The sequence below is a fragment of the Coregonus lavaretus genome, assembly GCF_964263955.1.
Source record: "Coregonus lavaretus genome assembly, chromosome: 5".
NCBI lineage: Eukaryota > Metazoa > Chordata > Actinopteri > Salmoniformes > Salmonidae > Coregonus > Coregonus lavaretus.
Genome location: NC_139992.1, coordinates 76,572,490 through 76,590,325, shown reverse-complemented (window position 1 = coordinate 76,590,325; position 17,836 = coordinate 76,572,490). Strand labels below are relative to the sequence as shown.

The following is a 17,836-nucleotide window of genomic DNA, read 5'->3' as shown; positions in this document are numbered from 1 at the left end:
TGTGCCCTTGAGCAAGGCACTTAACCCTAATTTGCTCCTGTAAGTTGCTCTGGATAAGAGCATCTGCTACATGACTAACAAGACATAGTAAACAACTAGCCGTACAGTCTCTCTGGTTTACCTCCTTTTAACACCTGCCTAGAGTGTATACCTGTAGCCTAGAAGAACAAGCTGATATAAGAATGAATGGATGAAATTATGGATGACCACTTCAACTTCATGTTGCCATGGTGATACTGATATGGAGGGCGAGAGAGGGGGCAAAGTGAGGGATGAGAGGTGAGCTCTGTGACCTCCTCTCCTCTCGCTAGTGAATCTGATTTCCCTTGACATTACACCCAGCAGGGCATCAGTCAAGCCGCCGTCCACACACACACACACACAGAGAGACATTCTCCAAAACAAAGATAGAGTCCCAGTGTAGGCAGGTTTTAATGGAGATTGTACTGCATGTTCAGAGAGCCTTAGAGAGAGGTCAGCCTCCTATCACTGTTCCATTCTCTCATTAGGACCACAGCTAGTCTAAACCCTATTCCCTACAGTGCACCACATAGGCTACTGCACAGCTCTGGTCAGAAGTAGATGCACTATGTGACTACTATTTTACCTTTGAACTCTAAGAAAATGTAATTTAAAAATAGGTAGTATACTGTGTACGGAATAGGGTATAATTTGAGACAAAGTCAGGGGCCTGCTCCCCATCACTGTTACCCTGTCTCATTAGCGTCCAGCTGCTTCCTGTCTGTGCAGATAGCGGGCTGTGTTAATGACAGTGACATTAGTGCTCTGACGGAATACTGTAATCTCTCTCTCTCTCTCTCTCTCTCTCTCTCTCTCTCTCTCTCTCTCTCTCTTCTCTCTCTCTCTCTCTCTCTCTCTCTCTCTCTCTCTCTCTCTCTCTCTCTCTCTCTCTCTCTCTCTCTCTCTCTCTCTCTCTCTCTCTCTCTCTCTCTCTCTCTCTCTCTCTCTCTCTCTCTCTCTCTCTCTCTCTCTCTCTCTCTCTCTCTCTCTCTCTCTCTCTCTCTCTCTCTCTCTCTCTCTCTCTCTCTCTCTCTCTCTCTCTCTCTCTCTCTCTCTCTCTCTCTCTCTCTCTCTCTCTCCTCTCTCCTCTCTCTCTCTCTCTCTCTCTCTCTCTCTCTCTCTCTCTCTCTTCTCTCTCTCTCTCTCTCTCTCTCTCTCTCTCTCTCTCTCTCTCTCTCTCTCTCTCTCTCTCTCTCTCTCTCTCTCTCTTCTCTCTCCTCTCTCATGATTTGGCCTTGTTTTGAAAATTGCTCATTAAGAAATGCTAGCGGCCATGACTGAAGCCAAACGAGAGTTGTCTTGGGTGTGTTATGTTCTCATATCATACCCTGGCAAGTATGGTTGTTTGTCCCTCCCGAGTCCCTTAGCAACAACATAGTCACTTCCTTAAAATAGTCAGAATTAATTTAATACAAATCAAGAAATGTGTAATCGATTTAGACGTTGTTGCTGAGGTCTTAGTTACACAATTTACATCTAGCTAAGGTGTTGGTGTAGAATTTGTCAAGTAAAACAATGTGAATGAAAAACTAGTTTAAAAAAAAACTAGGACCCCTGGGGGTACTTGGCCTATCCACAAGGGGTCCTTGAGAAGACTCATGAGACCATAGGCCTACTGGTAAAATTCCATGAAGGGGTACTTCAGGGGTACTCCTGGCAGAGCAAAATGTACTTGGTGGTACAATAACCGAAAAAGCTTGGGAACCACTGGTCTATTGAGTCGGGAAAGTCTGGCTTGCGTTCAGGACTGATTTCTGAGAACAATAACATGTCTACAACTTCATCATCTGCAAGCTGTCAAACTACCATAAATAAAGCACAAGCTACACACTAACAGTGGCCAAAATCACTTGTTAGCTAGCTAAGTTCCAACTCTGTGTTTGTCAATGAAGCTAGCAAGTAGTAGCTAGCAGGCACATTGAGCAGCCAGGCTACAATCAGCTTATCAAGTCACTGGCGAGTGGCGATGTATGTGCTTCAGTGCCGTTTAGTTTTTGACAACTTTCTCACTATTACCAGAGTGTGCGTCTGTCTGTCAGTGTTTCAGTGGGAATCGTGCTACAAAACAGGTCGCGGGGGGGACATAAGATGCTCGCAAATGGGTTTTGGAATATTGACAAGTTGCAGTTGGGATGCAAGTGAATTTTTTATTTAGTTTTGTCAACAATTAAAATGTATGGGGGGGGGGGGTTGCAGGTACAAAAACAATCAAGAAATGTATACAAAGATAACCCAAAACCATTACTTGAAGAGTTTCTTTCTTGCTCTGCACCAACACACCTGATTGAAATAAAGAGCAGGTTGATTTGACAGTTATATCAGGTGTGTTGTTGCTGGCCTCTGGGAAGGAAAACGACCAGCCAAGTTGATCTCTATTGCACACACTCTTCCAATGCATCTGGACATTTCTGGCATATTCGACATTCAGCTCGAAAACAAAGTACCGAAGCCTGGCGGGAACTCATATGCACTGCCATTTAGCTGTGACAAACCTTTGATTACATGTTTTTCGACTCAAACAAGCGGAAAATGTCCTAAACACCGACGTATGTGTTTCAAAAAGTCTACATAATGTTGTTATGTCAGTTAAATTTGTAACGAATATGTAACAGAATGAAAGTTGCAGATGTTCCTTGAATACCAAGGCAACATTGTGGCGTTAATCGATCCGCTACTTACGTATCTACTGATGATATTCCGTAGCACGCTAAAATCCATTCTTTTGACAGCTTCCCGGTGGCAATTCTTTACTATCCACTTTCCAGTGTCCTTGGATCTTTACCGACGCTACCTAATGTTCATCTCTGTCCACGCATCCATCGCTCACGAGCGCTCTGTCTCTCCATCTATATGAGCGCGAGAAAGCATCGGTCTTTCAGTCGGCTGTTTTTATTTTCGTGTAATTTTGGACAGCCATGCAACTGAGCAATGTAATGCAGCTATCCTTGCTGCTTATGCCGCGTTCACGTGTTAGTCGGAACTCTGAAATGTCCGACTTGCAAACTGGTTGAATGCGGCACGTGTATAACTACAACCAGTTAGCAAGTTGGACATTTCAGAGTTTCCTATTACCGACTAGCACGTGAACGCGGCAATCGTTTCCGGAATGTCCTTTTTTTCACAACGAATAAAAGTTTGCAAAACGGATAATTGCAAATGCTTGAAGAGCTTATTTTCACTGGTTCCCCTTGGTGTTTGTTTCAAGAGTGCGTTTCTTTTCCTTTCCTTCTATAAATCTCCTTTCATATCAGTCTTTCCTCCCCAGTCCCGCTCTCTTTTTGCTCTGTTACGGTTTTTCCATCTGGAGGGTGCAAATATGAAAGTCTCTTTGCCTCCATACGTCATAATGCTGCGCCTGCGTAGTATAATTTATTTCACCCACATGCCGACGACAAATCAAAAGGCATCTGATTTGCGACATAACTGTTTATTCGAGAGCGGAAGAGGCGATTTACTCCGGCCAAAATCTGTATGCGTGAGATAAGCCCTTTTTTGTATGGAGGTCTATGAGAGTGTCGAATTATGTGAGGTTTATGTGATCGAATAGAAGTTTCGTAATGTTTAGGCTGTTACAAAAAAGTTGATGCATGTGGCATTCCGCAGTGGCGTCATTAGGTCTGGGCTTCCGGGGCTTCAGCCCCAGATGTTTGTGATCCAGCCCCATACCTTTTGATGGTCAACATTTTTTTTTTATTGTAATTTTTTAGTTTTTCATTTCAGTCTGATGAGTTTCCATAGCCACACATCACTTGCGCTATACATTATAAACAAATAATATGAAAAAAATAAACAATACAATATACTGCGCTAGGCAATAGCAGGCACTGCAAGAAGCCCCTGGAGTGATGTGGTGCCTGCTGTGATTGGTCGAGATTTCACAATGCAGTGGACCGCTCGATTTCACAATACAGCACTTTTATTTGTCAATGGGCATGTTCGAGCGGATCACTTTTGTCTGTTCGGTCACCGCCTTTCAATGTGTGTTGCATTATGGGGATACATTTTTTTCGACTTATGCCTACATGTTGACTGCATGAACTCGAACAAAAATCATGTGATCTGTGAGAGTAAAATTAACATGTAACATGTTTACCTGCTTTGTTTAACTAATAGTAAGACATTTCTGTCCTACTAATGCTGTGTTTTTGTAAAGGGATGGTTTCTACTCCAGCTCCCTGCAGCTAGTCTAAGCGTGTGGTCAAGGACATGGGTTTTACTCGAGATAGGGGTATCTGGAGCTGACAATTGATTTATGAATGGTTTGGTGATAAAACCTACAGCATGCATTCCATAGAATGAGGTGTTTGTGTAATGTAAGGTACCAGGGAGAGATGGCTCGGGTATGGATAATGTTGATAAGAACCTCGTCTTGGGGGCCAAACCCTGGTTTCCATACAATGAGAACAGTCTTCATAGCAGATACTGACTGCTGTGAATTATTAATTTCTTTCATACAAATCCTAACCTTTTGACTAATTCCACACATCTGCTGTTTGTCATGTAGACTGAGAGGGTGTATCTTTGCAATAACATATATTTGTATTGTCTGTATGTCAGAGCCTCACTTACTACCTTATTAATACGTTTTAAATAAAGTAATATCCTGATTGGTGATTGACCTTGTCTCTCCTCATTGTTGATTTGAATTTCCACTACAGATCAAAGGTCATTAAGTTTTGACTGCAGTCGACTACAAGTTTCTGCAGTTGCTCTTCACCAACTTCATCCTGCCATCACCTGCATTGTGGGAGGCTCTATTGTCAACCAATCATTAGGGTGTTTTTGTTTGACCCACACGAACATGACCAAAGACATGACTAAAGACTTTTGTAAAACATCACAATACAGTTGAAAAATATATGGCAAATAGAAATCCAATATGGATGGTGTTAAGAGATAAATGGGAGGTGTTGAATGGAGCTGAAGGATGGGACTAATAACAACAACTAATAACAACAAGATAACTAGTGTAAGACATGCTGCGTCCATAATAAGTATATAGGTTATATATTGTGAGCTTTTGTGAAAGAGCACAGTTAGAAAGATATGGCATATAGAAGCATACCAGATGGACATCATGAAAATGATCGGAGGAAGTTCAGGAGTAAAAACAAACAAAATATAATTATTGACTGTGTCCATAAAATGTATATAGTATGTATAAGCATGAAGTAGAGGCCTAAGCATTGTTGTTCACTAGTTTACTCCAATTAGGGAAGGGATGGCGGGGTTGGAAAGTAATAAAGGGAAATATATATATTTTTAAAGGATATGTATGTATATATATATATGTATGTATATGCGTATATGTATGTGTGTGTATATACAGTATATATATATATATATATATATATATATAATATGCGAAAAAAATAATGGGGGATTGGAAGTGATGCAGACAATTATATTGATGGAAGTTACAATCTATCTGCAATATTAAAGCTGATCTACCCCCTAAAAAAAAAAAAAAAAAAAAAAAACATTACTAAAACAGGAACAAACTTTGCAGAATTCATGTATACAGTGGATATGTACAAATGAATGTGATATTTGAGGCTCTCTCTCTCACCCATTGATTGTACAATGTACACACATACACTGAGTATACCAAATATTAGGAACACCTTTGTTGTGTCGAGAAAACGTTGCTAATTATGCTGTGAGACCAAGGAGAACCGCTGACGCTGTATTTTCATCATAAAGGTTTATTCATAACAAAGGGTTACAGCGTCGATTTACAGATACCTGCAGATATCTGGAGAATAATCGCCCCATCTCAAATATGATTATTCTTTCTTCCTTTGTCTTAACTGTGGTATATATCCTATGTAATCTGATATGGGTGGTTCTTCCTACCAACCAATCCCCTGTCTCCACACAACAGATTTCCTCTGTTCTATGGGGTGTCCCCCTAAAACTACTCCCCATATGCTCCCTCTAAGCTGAATAAACCTCCTCTCAGGTTCCATTTGAAAACGTTAGCAAAGTCATAATTCCTCAGATACTACACCTTCCTAATATTGAGTTGCACCCCCAGGCTCAATTCATCGGGACATGGACTATACAAGGTGTTGAAAGCGTTCCACAGGGATGCTGGCCCATGTTGACTCCAATGCTTCCCACAGTTGTGTCAAGTTGGCTGGATGTCCTTTGGGTGGAGGACCATTCTTGATACACACGGGAAACTGTTGAGCGTGAAAAAACCCTTTGAATGGCACACATACACAATCCATTTCTCAATTGTCTCAAGGCTTGAAAATCCTTCTTTAACCTGTCTCCTTTCCTTCATCTACACTGATTGAAGTGCATTTAACAAGTGACATCAATAAGGGATCATAGCTTTGACCTGGATTCACCTGGTCAGTCTATGTCATGGAAAGAGCAGGTGTTCTTAATGTTTTGTATACTCAGTGTATATTTGTGAGTGTGTGATATGGGGGTTGGAGACATGTTTATTTCGATATTATAAAGAAAAATTTTTATAAACAATGGCAACACTGCCATGTTGTACTGAGCTTTGCTGTTGAAAAACCACATCAGTGTCCGACTTTCGGCTGTCGTAGATGCACCTCCCCTGACTTCGCTCCTCAACTTTCGTCTACAGTCGGTTGCTTTCGCCTTACCACTCAAATAAATCCAATGTCATCACATAGCAAAACACCTGTCACTCAGTCAGTCAGCAGCATAGCACAGAACAAATATGGATATTTAGAACTTATTTTGAAAGAGTGGCAAAAAAAGCTAGCAGGTTGAGCTGGCTGAGGCAGCGGTGAATGAGGTGGAGAGGGCAGAAAGCCAAAGTGAGGCAGCAGCAGAGTTAGCCACAGGTTTGTGCAGGGTTGGTGGTAGCTAACTAGCTAGTCTCCCTCAGCATAAGGGTTGGCTAATGCTAGTAAGATAGCATTAGCGCTCAGCATACGTAAACTATTGGGTGTCAGTCAGAGTTAAGAATGTTTGATATAAGTCATTATATTAGGACAATTGTTTATTTCCAGCAGGTGTATGGGTTTCATTTCTGTAGCTAGCTTGGCTGGCTAGCCACTTTGGTAGCTACTGGCTGGCTAGCTAGCTGAGACCGAAGAGACGAGAGAACGTTTTTCTGACTGAAGCGCACATCTTCTGACAGTGACACAGTGCCCCCCTGTGGACTGAAGCTGAACTGTACTACAACATTATATATTTAACCCTGTTTAAAATTTGCAATGTTGAGGTGGTAGAACTGACTAAATAAAATGAATCACAGAGGTCGTATAACCTCATATCTGTTATTTCCATATAGGTTATGTAACTATTTGTAAAAAATTAAATAAAAATGCCCATTATTAAATTGATGAAATTATTTAATTGAGTTGTTATTTTTATTAATATTTGTATTCATTTAGCTACTTACATTTCTATTGTTGTTGCATTGTCGAGATGTTAACCTGCAAGTAAGCATTTCATTGCAATGTGTACTCCATGTATATCATGTGTATATGACAAATAAACAAACTTCAACTTGAACTTAGAAGGGAAGGGAAGGGCATCCAGAAAGAGAGGGGAAAAGATGGCCAGCTTTGTGGTTAGCTTGTTGGTGAACAAAACATTGAAAATGCATAGGCCCTTAAAGGTGCTACACATAGGATTAATTAATCAATAGGCGAATATCACAGCCAATCACAACACTGGCGGATAAGTAATTATTTCACTATTACTGCAGATCTATTATGGACCTTTTCTGAAATTACAATACAAAAATGTGTAACACCTTTAAATTATGTGTCCTCAAATGGTATGTAAATCTAAAAAATCGCACATTAGCTGGTAGAACTGATTAAATGAAATGAACCATAGAGGTCTTGTAACTTGTTCCAGTCTACAGGCACATTGTTTTGGCTCATGCCTCTTTATATTCATATAGCCTAGGAGGCTATGTAGCTTCTTATCTTGCATGTTTACAGTTGAGTTGCCCTGGTCCTGTCAATTTCTCATTTAGAAATCAGCCTATGTGGCATCGATATGAGTCAGAAACATTTATTCCACTGTCAAAATTTACTACAAAGTGTAAATAGGATAGTTTTGGTCATAAAGTCAGTCTCGTCCAAAACTAAGTTTTGTGAGACTTGTGGTTGTGACTGCATCACAACGTAAATTAAGATTGGGAGTGTTTCAACCCTGCCCACATGCTCACGTCTGGCAGCACACAAGTAATCATTAATTTGGAGTGCAGCTGCACACGACCCGATTGTAATGCCTGTGGTAAGTTTGGGTTGACTTTGGATATCTCTATATGGCTAGTTAGGGACCATCGGTAAATTACAGAATGTATGTAACAGATGTATATCGTACTCTCCTTGCGTTGTGTTTTCTCCTAATAAATCACATCAGCCAGTTGAGCATAATTTATTTCTGTTGTTAAATGGGAAACAGCACGTTAGTTGTGCAGAGCTTAACGATATTGATGGCTGTCGATGGCAAAATCTGTAGCATGAAGGCAACTGTGTTAGCAGTGGGCTCATGTGACCATTACGTCGGTGTATGCTAGCTAACACACTTATCTACAGCAATCATATGCCAAAGCACATCCCAGAAAGCCCCTCAATCCCTAACAGGTACCATATACCCACACATGTATAAATCAGTAACGTACAGCAACCTTGTACACATTGTAAAATATAAAACAGTATTCAGAACATGACCTACCCCTTGCATCACATTTTCATACTGGGAAGACCTGACATTCGCGATCTCACCCTAGCTGCAAGCGGGGCCAATCACAACACGCCTTATTGTCATCAGAGTTGAACCAACCAATAAGAATGCTTGAACATTAAATACACATTTCTTTAGAGGCAAGTGGAAACATAACCAACCCTGTTACATTCTCCCCTGCTGAATTACACTTGCATACTATAAAGAAACAAAATGAGGTATGCAATACCTTGCAATACATATGTCACCAAATATTCCAGTGCAAAGACTATTCTCTAAAGAGAATTAGGGGAATTCAAAGACCCCGTAGGAAAACATGCCTGTTACATGTTCAGTACACTCAGTGACAATAAGAACCTCAGACAGAAAAACCTTGGCCAACTTGACCTCTGACCCATGAACTCCACGGGGTCTCTTGAAAGTAAAAAATAAATAAATTGGGCTACAGACTTGAATTCTAATCCTACACCCACACAGGTATTCTAATGAATTCTGTATGAAAAACCCTCTGTGTCTGCATAGTCTCTATGAGTCTCACTGGGCGTTTCCTAACCCGACCAGCCCCTGACCTGACAGGCCTAACAGAGTTTTTACGTTTAACCTGTTCACCTACAACCACCACTGGTGGGTCACTGTCCACAGTCGGTGGATAGTCAAGGTCAAGGGTTCTGTGACTGTTGCTGGAGCTTGTGCTACCAGCGGCATCTTCAGAATGCCTTTCTTCTTCAGAGGGTTCGGACATTTCTTCTCCAAAGGTTAGCTCTGACATGCTTGTGCCACCAGTGGCACACTAAGAATGTGGTGAGCTCTGAGGACCCCTCGCCAGTGGCCCATCTTCCAGCACATCTGGGGTTTCTTTTTCGGAGTGCTCCGGCTGTGCTTCCCCCGAGGTCTGTTCTGATACACCCTAGTCCTCTCACCAATGTCCATTTCTGGTATATCGTTCATGGATGAGTCCTCCATCTCCTCACTCGGATCCTCACGGTCTCCCGCATTCTCTTTCCACGTTCACCCTTATTCGCCAGCAGCACCCGATCACCGACCTCCACTGGAGCTCCTCTGATCTTCCTGTCGTAGAGGCCTGCATGCCTCTTCAGCTGTTTGGTTGCCGACACCTGTACCGTCTCCATGGCCTCCCTCAGGTCTCTCGTCAGGGACTTGATGTACTCGTCATAGTCTACAACCTCTGAGTCTTGCAGCACAGTACCAAACATCATGTCGACAGGCAGACGTGGGGTTCTCCCAAACATCAACTGGAAAGGGGCATAGGTGAAGGTCAACGACTTCAGCTTCTGGGGCCACCTGTGCTTCGCTCTCGCAGGTAAAGCCCTGATTATGTTTCCCAGCGTTCTATTGAACCTTTCAACTCCCCCGTTCCCCATCGGATGGTAGGGAGTTGTGTGCGACTTCTGGACTCCTGCAGCACTCAACAACTCAGCAATCAATTTACTTTCAAAGTTGGCCCCTTGGTCAAAGTGGATACGACAAGGAAAACCATACACACAGAATATGTTGTTCCACAGCTGAAGTGCCACTGCTTTAGCTGATTGGTTCAGACACAAGAAGGCATGGGCCATCTTAGTAAAATTATTAGTGACGACCAGAACATCCAAGGACTTGTTGTTGGAGTTTTCAGCAGACCAGAAGTCCACACACACCAACTCGAGGGGCTCAGTCGTGATGATGTTCTCCAGTGGAGCTCTGGCCTCTGGCTCGGGGGCCTTACTGAACACACACCTCTTGCAGTTCTTGACATACTCTCTCACATCCAACTCCAGACCATGCCAGAAGAACCTCTGTCTCGTCAAGTACAACATTCGGTGTTGCCCCTGATGACCGGCTTCATCGTGGACACCCTTCAAAACTGTCGCCCTCATTGAGGTGGTACTACATACTGGTACGTCTTCTTCTTTGACAGCAAACTTTTGGTAACGCGATATAGTACACCCATTTTCAGAGTGAGCTTCTCCCAGGTCTTCAGAATCCGCAGAGCCTCGAGTGGTTCATGGCCACGTTCCCTCCTAGTTAGTCTACGGCCCCTGTCCACGTAGAAGCCAACTCTGGCGAGTGCGTCATCCTGGCGCTGCTTTGATATCAGGTCGTCACGGGATAGCACTCTCACATCCGACATCTCAGATGGCACCAGTGACTGAGTGAGCTGAGGCAGTAGCAGCGCACAGTTCTGTAGACCAGCCTCCCCTTGCGACCTCAGGACTGCTGACACCGCTTCCTTTGACAGAGAACCAGGAGAGGGATAGGAGGTAGTTTGGCAGTCCATGACAATTTCACAGGCATCTGCCTCAATTGATGGTGAGCAGTTTTCGAGGTCAAATGGGTCGTTCGACCAGCAAAACACATCTTGCACGTACTCCCGCAGCTTCTTCCAGCAAGGCCTTGTATGGAACCCTTGTGATGCGGTGGAGAGCGCTCGGCTGCACAAATGTCTGTCTACTGAGTGCATCAGCAATGACATTTTTGGGACCGGGGATGTACTTGATGTCAAACTCGAATGGAGCGAGTTTAGCAACCCATCTCTGTTCACAGGCGTCCAATTTGGGCTTGGACAGGATGTACGTTAATGGGTTGTTGTCTGTCCATACAGTAAAAGGCTTGCCCCTTAACCAATGACTAAACTTCTCACAGACGGCCCAGCGGAAAGCAAAAAACTCTAACCTATGGGCAGCACTTTGACTGTGCATAAGTAAGTGATTTGCTAGCGAATGCTACGGGTCTGGCTGCAGACCCATCCTCTGGCACCTGGGAGAGGACAGCACCTAATCCATTACTAGATGCGTCTACAGACAGCAAGAAAGGTCTACTAAAATCAGGGTGGGCTAGCATGACCTGATCGAGCAGAGCTTGTTTCAACTGACTAAAGGCCTGTTTGCACTCACCAGTCTAGTCTGCTGCTGTGAGTTTCCTATGTATTCCTCTTTTCCTCTTGCCTTTCCCATGGCGTGGTGCCTTCTTCCCCGTTGTCAGCCCATGCAGCAGCTTAGCGATGGTGGAGCACCCCTCAATGAACTGCTGGTAATAGACTATCATTCCGAGAAAGGACCGAATCTTCCCCTGGGAGGGCACGTCCGTGTTATCCTCCATGAGATCCTTCTCTGTCAACCCTGCAATAGCCTTCACTTTTTCTGGGTCTGTGGCCACACCTCCTTCACTGATGACATGCCCCAAGAACCGCACTGACCTCTTCATGAAATGGCATTTCTTTGGAGACAATTTCAGATTATGGGCTTTGAGACGCTCAAAAACTGACTCCAAGCGTTGCAATCCAAGTTCTTCAGTCGGGGCAAAAACCAGCACATCGTCCAGGTAGCATAGAAGGCTAGAAAAATGTTGATCCCAAAAATGCTCAACATCATCCTCATGAATGTAGCTGGGCTGTTGCATAGTCCTTGTGGAAGACGGTTATATTCATATAACCCAAAAGGAGAAGTGAAGGCTGTAAACTTCTTGTCGTCTTCATGCACCTACACATTGTAGTAGCCTGAGGTCAAATCGATTGTAGAGAAGAAGGCATTGCCACCCAAGGCCACCAGAGCATCAGCTTGGTGAGGTAGAGGGTGAGCATCCTTTACGGTGCGAGCATTGAGCCATCGGAAGTCTGTACACAGTCTCAGATCACCAGACTTCTTCCAGACCAGCATGAGCGGGGAGGCACACTCACTGCTGGATTTCCTGATTATCTCTCGCTCTTCCATCTCATCCAAGGCCTGCCTGAGCTTGTCATAATGGTTAGGGGAGAGCCTACTGTAAGGTAGCCTAGAAGGCTTAGTGTCACTGAGTCTGATGCGATGGACAAATCCAGTAGCCTTCCCGCAATCTAGTTTGTGCCGGGAGAAGATAGACTCATAGCGGGCTATAAGCTGAACTAGTGTCACGGTTTCGGCCGAGGCTGCTCCTCCTCCTTGTTCGGGCAGGCTTCGGCGGTCGTCGTCCCCGGAGTACTAGCTGCCACCGTTCGATGTTTCATGTTTGTTTGGTTTTGTCTGTTTGTACACCTGTCCCTTGTTAGTGTTTGATTTGGTTGCCTATTTAGTTTTCGTGTGTGGGGGCAGGTGTTATGTGGTATTGTATATTTGTCAAGCTGTTGCTCTTGTTGTATTTACTCCCGTGTGTTGTTTTTCCGAGAGTCCGCACTGTGTGCGCGTTCTTCATTTTACGCACTGTGTGTGTTGTGCGTATTTTGTATTTTGCCTCCCGGGTGGGTTGGCTGTTCGCCTGTTTGGTGCTGCCTTTTGTTCACTAAAGTCTGTTGACGTACGCCCGTGTTTCCTGCGCTTGATTTCCTCACCACATCTACACTCAGCTACTGACAGAATACCACATCCGTCATGGAGTCAGCAGGAGCACCCGCGCCGACAGAGGTCATGGAGGACCGTCTTCGTGGACAAGAGGACCGGATTAACCAGATCGGTCACGCCTTGGATCGGGTGATGAACACTCTCCACCGATGGGAAAGCAGCGGGGTACCCACGCCCCCACCTACCGGACCATCCCCATCGGTCAGTCCTCCTGTCCACATTCCGGAACCCAGTGGGATCCGGCTCTCGCTCCCGAGGGCGTACGACGGCTCCGCTGCCGGGTGTCAAGGGTTCCTGCTACAGGTGGAGCTCTACCTCGCCACCGTACACCCGGCGCCCTCGGGACACGAGAGCGTCACCGCCCTCATCTCCTGTCTCACCGGCAAGGCGTTGGAGTGGGCCAACGCCGAATGGAGGAGAATGGACGCCGCTACCATCACTTATGCGGAGTTCTCCCGCCGCTTCCGGGCCGTGTTCGACCATCCACCAGAAGGGAAGGCGGCGGGGGAGCGTCTGTTCTTCCTCCGACAGGGGATGAGGAGCGCACAGGATTTTGCCCTGGAGTTCCGGACTCTAGCAGCAGATGCAGGGTGGAATGAGCGGGCCCTCATACACCACTTCCGTTGTGGCCTCCGGGAGGACGTCCAAAGAGAGTTGGCGTGCAGGGATACCATGTTGACGTTTGACCAACTAGTCGACATGGCCATTCGGTTGGACACCCTGCTCGCCACCCGTGGACGCCCCGGATGGGGGTCGCCCATTTCACCCTCCAGCACCTCCGAGCCGAGCCCTATGGAGCTCGGAGGTGCTGGCGCTAGAGAAAGGAGGAGTAGGAACCCGAGGGGGGCCGTCCCCTGCACCAACTGTGGCCGTGGAGGGCACACCGCGGCTAGGTGTTGGGGAAGGTCCCCCGGTGGAGGTGAAGGCAGGCCACGCATTGGGGAGTCCTCCCAGGTGAGTAGGCGCCCTACTTACCCAGAGCTTTCTGTCGTTCACATAACCTTGCCTGTTTGTTTTCCACAGGTAGCACCTCGTTCCCAGCATAAGAAGTTAGTCGATTCAGGCGCAGCTGGGAACTTTGTAGATCGCCAGTTCTGTGCAGAATTAGGGATTCCTCTCCTTCCCGTTGATAAGCCTTTCCCTGTACATGCCCTAGATAGCCGTCCGTTAGGGTCTGGGTTGATTAGGGAGGTCACAGCGCCCCTTAAGATGGAGGCGCAGGGGGGTCATGAGGAGACGATTCAGCTCTATCTGATTGACTCTCCTGCGTATCCGGTGGTGCTGGGGCTTCCCTGGTTGATTACCCATGACCCTACTATTTCGTGGCGAGAGAAAGCTCTTAAAGGGTGGTCTGCTCAGTGTGAGGGGCTGTGTCTGGGTGTTTCCATAGGGGCGACCTCGGTGGAAAGTCCGAATCTAATGCCTGCACTGCACATTCCCCCCGAGTATGAGGATTTGACACTGGTGTTTAGTAAGACTAGGGCGGCGCAGCTGCCGCCTCATAGACAGGGGGATTGTGCGATAAATCTCCAGTTAGGAGCAGCCCTCCCGCGGAGCCATGTGTATCCCTTGTCTCAAGAGGAGAGGAAGGCGATGGAAACTTACATCGCCGAGTCTCTGAGACAGGGCTACATACGGGCCTCCACTTCACCCGCTTCCTCAAGCTTCTTTTTTGTGAAGAAAAAGGATGGAGGTCTGCGCCCGTGTATTGATTACCGCGGTCTCAATCAGATTACGGTGAAGAACAGCTATCCACTTCCTCTGATTGCGACTATGACGGAGTCATTACACGGTGCTCAGTTCTTCACAAAATTTGATCTCAGGAGCGCATATAACTTGGTGCGCATTAGAGAGGGCGATGAATGGAAGACAGCGTTTAGCACGACCTCCGGTCATTACGAGTATCTCGTCATGCCATATGGGTTAATGAATGCTCCCTCAGTCTTCCAATCCTTCGTCGATGAGATTTTCCGGGACATGCAGGGGCAGGGAGTAGTCGTGTACATCGACGATATTCTGGTGTACAGTTCTACCCGAGCAGAGCATGTAGCCCTGGTGCGCCGAGTGTTGAGGAGGCTGTTGGAGCATGACCTATATGTCAAGGCAGAGAAATGTCTGTTCTTTCAGAAGTCGGTCTCCTTTTTGGGTTATCAGTTGTCTGCGTCAGGGGTGAAGATGGAGGTTGACCGGGTGTCAGCTGTGCGTAATTGGCAAACCCCAACCACTGTGAAAGAGGTGCAACAGTTCTTGGGTTTTGCGAATTACTACCGGAGGTTTATCCGGGGTTTTGGACAGGTGGCAGCTACCATAACGTCTCTGTTGAAGGGGGGTCCGGTGCGCTTGCGGTGGTCAGCTGAGGCGGACAGGGCTTTTGGGAGACTGAAGGACCTGTTTACCTCGGCGCCGGTGTTGGCGCATCCGGATCCCGCTTTACCATTCCAGGTAGAGGTAGACGCGTCCGAGGCCGGTATTGGGGCCGTTCTCTCACAACGGTCTGGCACACCACCTAAACTCCGCCCCTGTGCTTTTTATTCTAAGAAACTCAGTCCGGCGGAGCGGAATTATGACGTAGTGGACAGGGAGCTGTTAGCCGTGGTACAGGCCCTAAAGGTGTGGAGGCATTGGCTTGAGGGGGCTCAACACCCTTTCCTCATTTTGACTGACCACCGTAACCTGGAATACATCCGGGCAGCTAGGAGACTGAATCCTCGCCAGGCCCGCTGGACTATGTTTCTAGCTCGGTTTGTGTTTAAAATCACTTACATCCCTGGGTCCCAGAACGGGAAGGCAGATGCCCTGTCTCGGCGGTATGACACGGAGGAGAGGTCCGTTGAGCCCACTCCCATACTACCAAAGTCTTGTCTGGTTGCACCGGTGGTATGGGAGGTCGATGCAGAGATCGAGCGGGCGTTACGCACCGACCCAAGTCCTCCACAGTGTCCAGTGGGTCGGACGTACGTTCCGTTCGAGGTACGCGATCGCCTCATTTATTGGGCTCATACGTCCCCCTCCTCTGGACATCCAGGTATCGGCCGGACAGTTCACTGCCTTAGCACTAAGTACTGGTGGCCAACGTTAGCCAGGGATGTGAGGGTTTATGTCTCCTCCTGTTCGGTGTGTGCCCAGTGTAAGGCGCCCAGACATTTGCCCAGGGGTAAGCTACAACCCCTGCCCGTTCCACAACGACCCTGGTCCCACCTCTCGGTGGATTTTGTTACAGACCTTCCCCCCTCACAGGGGAATACTACCATCCTGGTCGTTGTGGATCGGTTCTCGAAGGCCTGTCGTCTCCTTCCCATGCCGGGTCTCCCTACTGCCCTACAGACCGCTGAGGCTCTGTTTACTCACGTCTTCCGGCATTACGGGGTACCCGAGGATAAAGTGTCTGATCGAGGCCCCCAGTTCACCTCCAGAGTGTGGAGAGCATTTATGGAACGGTTGGGGGTTTCGGTGAGCCTTACCTCGGGTTACCACCCGGAGAGTAATGGGCAGGTTGAACGTGTCAACCAGGATGTGGGTAGGTTTCTAAGGTCTTATTGCCAGGGCCGGCCGGAGGAGTGGGCGAGATACGTTCCGTGGGCCGAGATGGCACAGAACTCTCTCCGCCACTCCTCCACCCAACTAACCCCTTTCCAGTGTGTGTTAGGGTACCAGCCGGTTCTGGCACCTTGGCACGAGAGCCAGATCGAGGCCCCTGCGGTGGATGAGTGGGTGCGGCGCTCGGAGGAGACATGGAACGCTGCCCACGTTCATCTGCAGCGGGCCATCCGTCGGCATAAGACGAGCGCCGATCTCCACCGCAGTGAGGGGCCTGTGTACGCACCTGGAGATCGAGTCTGGCTCTCGACCAGAAACCTGCCCCTCCGCCTGCCCTGCCGGAAGCTGGGTCGGCGGTTTGTGGGGCCATTCAAAGTCCTGAGGAGGTTGAACGAGGTGTGTTACAGGTTAGAACTGCCTATTGATTACAGGAATATTAACCCCTCGTTCCATGTGTCTCTCCTCAGGCCGGTGGTAGCTGGTCCACTCCAGGACTATGAGATAGAAGAGACTCCTCCGCCCCCGTTGGACATCGAGGGGGCTCCGGCGTACACTGTGAGGTCCATCCTTGATTCGAGACGCCGGATGGGGGGTCTCCAATATCTCGTGGAGTGGGAGGGGTACGGCCCGGAGGAGCGGTGCTGGGTGCCGAGGAGGGACATATTAGACCTGTCCCTGCTGACCGAGTTCCATCGGGGTCATCCTACGCGCCCTGCTCCGCGTCGTCCTGGTCGTCCCCGAGGCCGGGATCGGCGCACGGCTGGAGCCGCGCGTCAAGGGGGGGGTACTGTCACGGTTTCGGCCGAGGCTGCTCCTCCTCCTTGTTCGGGCAGGCTTCGGCGGTCGTCGTCCCCGGAGTACTAGCTGCCACCGTTCAATGTTTCATGTTTGTTTGGTTTTGTCTGTTTGTACACCTGTCCCTTGTTAGTGTTTGATTTGGTTGCCTATTTAGTTTTCGTGTGTGGGGGCAGGTGTTATGTGGTATTGTATACTTGTCAAGCTGTTGCTCTTGTTGTATTTACTCTCGTGTGTTGTTTTTCCGAGAGTCCGCACTGTGTGCGCGTTCTTCATTTTACGCACTGTGTGTGTTGTGCGTATTTTGTATTTTGCCTCCCGGGTGGGTTGGCTGTTCGCCTGTTTGGTGCTGCCTTTTGTTCACTAAAGTCTGTTGACGTACGCCCGTGTTTCCTGCGCTTGATTTCCTCACCACATCTACACTCAGCTACTGACAACTAGCCTGGCCTTACACTGTTGCGACAACTGAGTGGACTCAA

At 47.2% G+C, this 17,836-nt stretch overlaps 1 pseudogene across 1 annotated transcript in view; it reads right to left on the bottom strand.

The window, feature by feature from the left end:
• Positions 1-3,262, bottom strand: part of LOC311129931 (phospholipid-transporting ATPase IH-like) — a 66,758-nt pseudogene extending 63,496 nt beyond the window's left edge. Inside the window, exon 1 of the transcript in view lies at positions 2,701-3,262. The product of the transcript in view is annotated as a phospholipid-transporting ATPase IH-like (transcript). The remainder of the gene's footprint in view (positions 1-2,700) is intronic.
• Between the last annotated feature and the right edge of the window lie 14,574 nt (positions 3,263-17,836).